The sequence below is a fragment of the Bidens hawaiensis genome, unplaced genomic scaffold, assembly GCF_021521415.1.
Source record: "Bidens hawaiensis isolate Kalapana, Puna unplaced genomic scaffold, B.hawaiensis_p1.1 tig00025819_1, whole genome shotgun sequence".
Classification (NCBI taxonomy): Eukaryota; Viridiplantae; Streptophyta; class Magnoliopsida; order Asterales; family Asteraceae; genus Bidens; species Bidens hawaiensis.
In genome coordinates, this window is record NW_027494148.1 from 49,383 (window position 1) to 56,698 (window position 7,316).

Below are 7,316 nucleotides of genomic sequence, written 5' to 3' on the forward strand. Positions count from 1 at the left end.
CTATGATGTTATCCTAGACTCACTTCGTTTACCAAAGATCCCAGGACCATATGTTGAAGAGATAAGATCAACAAGCAAAGGTAACTGTAATGTCACAAAGGAAGCAATCGGTAGGCATGTTAGTGTAGCAATTGGGATCAGGATCCATGACTTTTGTCGTCCAAACATAATATATAATGTTGCACTAAAGGCAATCATCATGGACGTCACAGACATGAATAACATGACAAGGCCGACTATCAATCTGTTAGGTAACCTGTAGAGAAAATCATCTTCTGCATAACGTGCCGTGAGAATAGATAAGAACAATAACAAGGAGGTGGTGGATGTGAACAATGAGATTGCATCAGATATAACAAATATGATGAAGCTAAATTTAGTTTCAAAAATTGCTTTCCCAGTCTCATTGTTTCCCCCCGGGTATAGTAATGGCCGCTGCAAAAACTATCGTGATAATAAGTGCAGCTATGATCGTGCATGAATCTGCTGTTTTTTTCATCCACTCTTCACCTTTCTGTCTCAAATCCTCATGTTCTTTTCTGAAAACCATAATTGGTGTTTCTTGTTTTCTGTTATTAGCTTCCCTCTCCTTGGGACGCATAAACTTGCTCACCTCCTATAAGTCAATAGATGTTAAAGCAAATGAGTTCAACCTAATTTTATATTTGATAGAGAGAATAACATTTTCACCTGAAACCACTGTAGCTCCCTTTGCATTTGCAATGCCGTCCCAGTAACCATATTGAGTTTGTCTGTGGGCGCTAATTGTCCAGCCAAGTGCAAAAGGTTATTTTCATCTTTATCAACACGTACATTATGTAAATACTTGTCCTGAGTCACTTCATGCACTAAAAAGTTGTAAACATGTTCACATCGGTTTATTATTGAAAGTTGAGGAAGTGAATAATCATTCGCGTTTCTGGTCCAAATTGCTTGTGGAAAAACTCGGTTGATATGCTCTATTACCTCTGGAGTATTATTATTCACCGCCACAATAAATGCATCACCATAATGTCCAAAATGATCAGATCTTAATTTAACAACCTCTTCACATATTAACTTCAATATCGTAAGAGCTATATTGTGCTTCATTTTGTCCTCCTGAAGGTGTTTGATATGGAGCACTGCATAATGACAGCATGCTTACTTTTGACTTAAATTTTTTCTAGACTTATTCTATTTTTAAAACAATTTCAATGGAGTGTAATACGCAAATATATTATAATATCTTGATTACAAATAAATAAATAAATAAATAACTCTATGTTCGAAGTGTAGAAATTAAAATGACAACGTTTAAGACCGAGTAAAATGATAGAAAATGTGTACCATGTAGTAATGCAACGTCCCAAAATTTGACATGAATCTTCTTGATGACTACAGAAGAAACCAGATTCAGTTATATGAAAATGTAAAACTTTAAATTACACGTAATTAACCAAATAAATGACAGCTATGGTATAAACAATTGGCAAGACGTTAGTTGTCAAAGTGTAACACCTTAGCCTCACAATTATTTGACCAAAGTTATGGGTTATTGGTAAAATTAGTCGAAAGAATGTTTTAGTGTTTATTATGTAATTATATCTAGTAAGAGGGGCTGGTATGCAAAAGTAAAATTTAGAAACTATATTTATAGGTCAAAGTAGGCGACAATACGATATTTGGCTCACAGGATACGTGAAGGAAGAGAATTTTCTTGACACAATAACCTCGAAAACAATCATGATGATTATGTTAGAAGGGAGGAGAATGCCTCACAGAATAGGAAAACAAATATAAGCATCGAGTATAACAAAGGAAGGAATTTACGAAGGATTGTGCAACAAGAATCAATGGAGAAAGAATACGAGGAACCAATACTCTTAATAGCAGTTTCTAGCATCAACAAGAGTTGAGACGAAGTTACACAACTCAGTGAAAAGATAGAAGAAGAAAAAAATGAAATGATCGACCAAGATTGGAAACATCTTATGCGAACAGAGAATTAGAGTCCCTGAAGTTAGCCATGGAATCATTTGCCGCCAAAATGCAATATATGAAACCATAATATTAGAAAATTAGTAATAAAGAATCCGAGATGCTTCATGTTCTTAAAGTCAAGGAACAAGAATTTGAGACCAAAGTAAGTGTAATATACGAGAATTCGAAACAACAAGATAATAAAGTAATAACCGTCGAGTAGTTGGGGTCAATTATTAGAAGTGTTAATATCTCGTTAAGCATATGGAACGTTAACGAAAAATAGTTGAACATTTTAAATAATGATAAAAAAAATAAGTTTAGGAGTTAAATTAAATACTAAACCTAAAGGTTGTTTTATAAATATTAAATTAATTATGAAACAAAGTAGGAGGACCAGTTTCGTCATATACCAAAACTTGATTTTGAAAACCACTTCATCTTCTACATCAACGATATTTCCGGCGAAGATTAGATCGACTAATCCGATTTATATAATATATATATATATATATCTAAAAGCCTCATAAATCAATCCTCACGAAACCCTACCAGCTTTTGCATGTTCTCTGCCTCACCGCCGCATCACACCACCACCCGAAATTTGCCTCGCAATGAAGATCGTCCGCCACCACGGTGCCACCAACGGCCGCTGCAAATCAAACGACAACCGACAACCGCCACAAGTCAGACGCCACCGGTGTCTTAGTTAGTTCACATCAAATTCCGGTAATATTCGTCGTGTACCGCCACTCGTTTCGGTTAACCGCAAACACCGACCGTTTGAGTTTCCGCCTTCAATTTGTTCTGTTTAGAGGAACTGACGTCACGCTTCCGTGCATGTGTTCGACTACTTAGGTATCATCTGATTCCCTTCTTCTGTTCAGTATATGATTAAGTTATTCGAATACTGCGTCTATGGTTGTTGATTTGTCCGGCACGGGAAACGTTGTTTTGGTAGAAATAGTATTTAATATATATATATATATATATATATATATATATATATATATATATATATATATATATATAACTCATGCATCCGTGCATGAGAGGAGACAAAGAGATGTTGTATGTGATGATTCCTTTTTATGTATTTATTTATATATTTAGTTTATTTAATTATTTATTATTATTATTATCTTGGTAAATCGATAATTTTTGTCAAAAATAAGCCACCGATCGTCTACAAAGTTAACCAACCAAACCTACTTGATATCTATATTAGTTTTATGAAACAAATTTGTCATCATTATTTTTATAAATGAAAAGCAACTTATGGCTTACATGAAAATCAGAATTCATTGGAATTAATTAGTATATTAAGTAAAAGTTTCAGCTAAGAACCCTAAAGCTTTTGTCGTCCGAAGGTCAACAACTCAACGGGTCGTATAAGTAAGTTAAGTTTCTTCAAAATTAATTCGATCCATAATTAAACCATAGGTCCTCTTAATTGTTGGAGACGAGCCAATTTGTTTACTTTTGCTTAAACAACTAAGGTACGGTTTCTGTTTTTGTTTACTCGTAGTATAAATTATATTCCATTTTATATTCGGTGTCCGTTACTTTGTAGTGCGGACTTTTCAGTTTGAGTTCGGTTTATTTATTTGGTATGTTTTATATTTGTTTTTGTAGAATGCAATAAATTATATATTTTGTACTTGTTATTGCATGTTCCGTTAGTAGCATTTTGTTGCATATTTATATGAAATTAGCTTTTGTACTCTGTCACCCGAGCATGTCTGAAATGTCGTATGGGTGTCAACGGCATGCACTTATCGTGACAGTGCGTAATAAAAGTTCACGGCGTCTCTAGCTTGTGCTTTGTAGCACTTTGGCCCCTAGAGGCGTATAGATCGATCTTAGCTCTGAGTTTGCGTTTGTTGTGTGGAGATGGAATAATGGGTGTACGCCACGCTCACCGTCTCATAGGTGCATGGACTAGCTAGCCGTGTACCAGTCTATTCTGTTTAGGCTCATGGGTGTTTCCTTCTCACGTGACTTTTGAGTTCTTGATATATGTAATCATGTGGTTTAATGTGTGTGTATATTCTGTATGTGTTTAATTTTGTTCCGACCAAGTGTTGGATTATGCGTCAGTTTATGTTTAGTATTTTTGTCAGTAAAAAGTTGATTTCGAGTTTGAATCAAAGTTCTTAGACTTGTTTTTCCTTCGTCCGTCCTTACCTATACTATTGTTCTTTCCGTTACTGGGAAATTTTTGGCTCAGTCGTATTTTCTTTTTTGTTGTTTTTCTTATTTGTTTACAGGTAATCTAGGACTCGGGGAAGTTAGTGTGAGAGAGACTAATGAAGTTCAAGAATTTAAAAAGTTAATTCATTTTGGTTTAATAATATGACTTAGGTTGCTTTGATTCATTGTATTTTGGATTGTGGTTTTGATTTGATATTTGTAATAGTGGCACGTTAGCCTGTTCTGGGTTGGAAAGAGAGAGAGAAATGAAGTTTGTAAAAGTTATAATAAGTTAGAAACTGTATTTATAGTTCAAAGAAGGAGATTACTCGTGAAAAGGCATGAGGATTGAAGAAGCACAAACCAAACTCGGATCGAGTTAGATCTATGTTTCAACCAGAATGAACTATAACACGAACCACTAGTCAGATGAAATTAGATCTCAGCTGTATTCCTACAAAACAGACACCGTGAGACTCGTTATGGAAAGGACAAGGGGGGGTCTTCCCATAATCACACTCCAGCGTGAAAATAAGTACTGTACTATGAACAGAGAAAAGTATGAAGTACACAACAATTGATGTAATACGTGGGGAATGAATGAATACCTTATGAAGATGATGAAGGTATTTATAGCCGGGGATGAGGGAAGGCGATTGGTGGAGTTGTCACTGTCTAGGATATTCCTTTTTACCTGAATGGACACATGTTGCACGCTTATAGGACGAGACAACTTGGCCACGTTCAGGTGGTTGCCAGGTGTCTAGCTGCCCTTCTTTCATTGGCTGGTGTCGCTGCCAGGAAATGTTGTGGTAATCTTCTAGAAACAATTTGTTAAAGCTGCTCTTGCTTATCACGTGGGAACTTGTTATTATTTTTCCTTCGTGTGAGGTTCCTTATGCGATCTGCGGATAGTTTCCTTAGCTTGCGGGTCTTTTACTACCCAACATCTATAAGGATGTTTTCTTCCTTATCGGGTCTATATATACATATGTATGTAAATCAACAAGACACGTGTAGCATCCCCTATATATTCATCGTAATTCAGTGTTTATTGAATCAGTTGTGTTTATAAGAGATCTTGGTTAATATAATATTATTCAAATTCTGGACTAGCCGACTCCCTAAGCTTTGTCGTATTGCATTAGAAAGTGGGGAATTGTCGATTAAGTGGGAGCTAAGGGATGAAATGATGGTATAACTAAACCCATATGATTAAACTGTCTAATCAGCTAAAAAGATGAGGACATTTGTTACGTTTATAAGTTTATTGATGATCTATATGTTTTTGTTGAGTGTCATATACCAATAACTATGATATATATAACCATTTGAGTTAAACTTTATGGTTAATATAACTAGAACTTTTGAGTCACAAACTAACCAGGGTAGAGGTAGCTCTTCATGCACTTGGTGAGAAGATTCTCCTTGTACGTGTATTGGTTCTCAATATTCCGAATCTTATATTTGTCATCTATGTCACATGTCTTTGTCGGTACATCTTCAAAAGGAAAAAAGAAATGTTAGTTGGATGATGATCCAAGTATTTAATTCAACTCAAATAAAGACTTTGATGACTCAGCTAATCTATAAACGTATTATGGTTTGAGGTTTGCCAAAGTATTTTCCCTTGAAGAAAGATGGAGTCAAGAAAAGGCAATTAACATTGGATCTTGAGTTACTTATATCTTGATCTATTTGGATGAGTTGTCATGATAACTATAGTTACGGATAAGTCACTATAATAAAAACATCCACACAAAGAATATTTAACGAAATTAATTAGAGCAAGTTGACACATACACGAATAAACAAATCTTTGGTAGAAGTTGTATGGTTTAGCACTTCGATATGCATCCCGCATTTGCGCAATACACCATAATGGAGGCATAATACCAGGGACCTTTGTTGAAGCAAGTTCACGGTAGCCCTTGAGCAAGTCATATGCAACATCTGCAAGTAGCATTTAATTACAATACGCATGAACTAAAACTCACATCTCTGAAAAGTTTGATGCGTATAAATTTGAAGACAACTCTATATATAAAAGGGATAGTAAAGCTCACCTAAAAACCCTGACAAGATTGTATAACAGAGAAGCGAAACACCCTTTTCGCCCTCAAAGGGGTTGTGATATCCGTTCGTTTGGCTGAGCCAAATATGTTCTTTGCACACTTGAAGCAGATAAAGAAAAGTGGTCTTGTGAGAATTAAAAATAGCTATCTGGATAGGCAACAAGTTCTGGTAGTCGACAATGAATAACAAACGTGGGTTCTTGTCGACCAACTTCTTCGCAGCCATTGTGTTGTCAAGTATTGCAGCATAGTGCAATCCGTTTTGCTGTTTATGATTCACTAGAGTTGGAAGTGACTCCCGGTCTATCCGCTCAAGGAGATTCTCAAGAAACCCAACATTTTCAGGACTACCAATTGCAACATGAAGTGCTCGGTGTCCTCTAATGTTGAGTATATCAGTCAATGCATCTTCGTCGTCATCGAAAAACTCTTGAGCTTCCTTCCAGTCTCCCATTTGGATAGCTCTACATAATGGGACGTACTCTTCCTCATCTATATATTGCCATATGATTAAAATGGTTATATATTGCTCTACATGATATATAATGGGTAACAAGTTCACTAAAAAAGTAACAAAAGAGAACGATGGGAACATACTTTTTCTCCTGGAAGTGCTTGAGTCATGAGCCATTAGAGTGAGATTGGATGATTAACGAGGAAGACTATTAATGATGCAAGGGATAATTAAGTGGATCTGTAACCCATGTGCGTCGAGCCGTCTACCGACTACCCTTGTGAAATGAAAAATAGGTTGGATAAATATCATAATAGTTGTTATCAGACAAAATAGTCAAACCGCGTGAACAAGCACGACTTTTAAAAGTAAACTGCATGTTATGTCTTTTTGTTATTTTTTCTTTATATGTAAACGCTGATATCCAATTAAGGGGAAAGACTTTTTAGATTTTTATGCATTAGTTGGTCATTTTGTTAGAAATTAATGATCATACCCAAACAGTAGGAAAACACATTAAATAACATCTTCATGTTGCAATTGTAAACCAAAAACCCACCCCACACACCCCACCCCAACCCCCACACCATAATAATAATAATTATTATTATTATTAAAAAGTTACAAATTGT

General features: G+C 35.5%; 1 pseudogene; it reads right to left on the minus strand.

Annotated features, from left to right (window-relative positions):
* Positions 1–6,861, minus strand: LOC143572377 (uncharacterized; annotated as a pseudogene).
* Between the last annotated feature and the right edge of the window lie 455 nt (positions 6,862–7,316).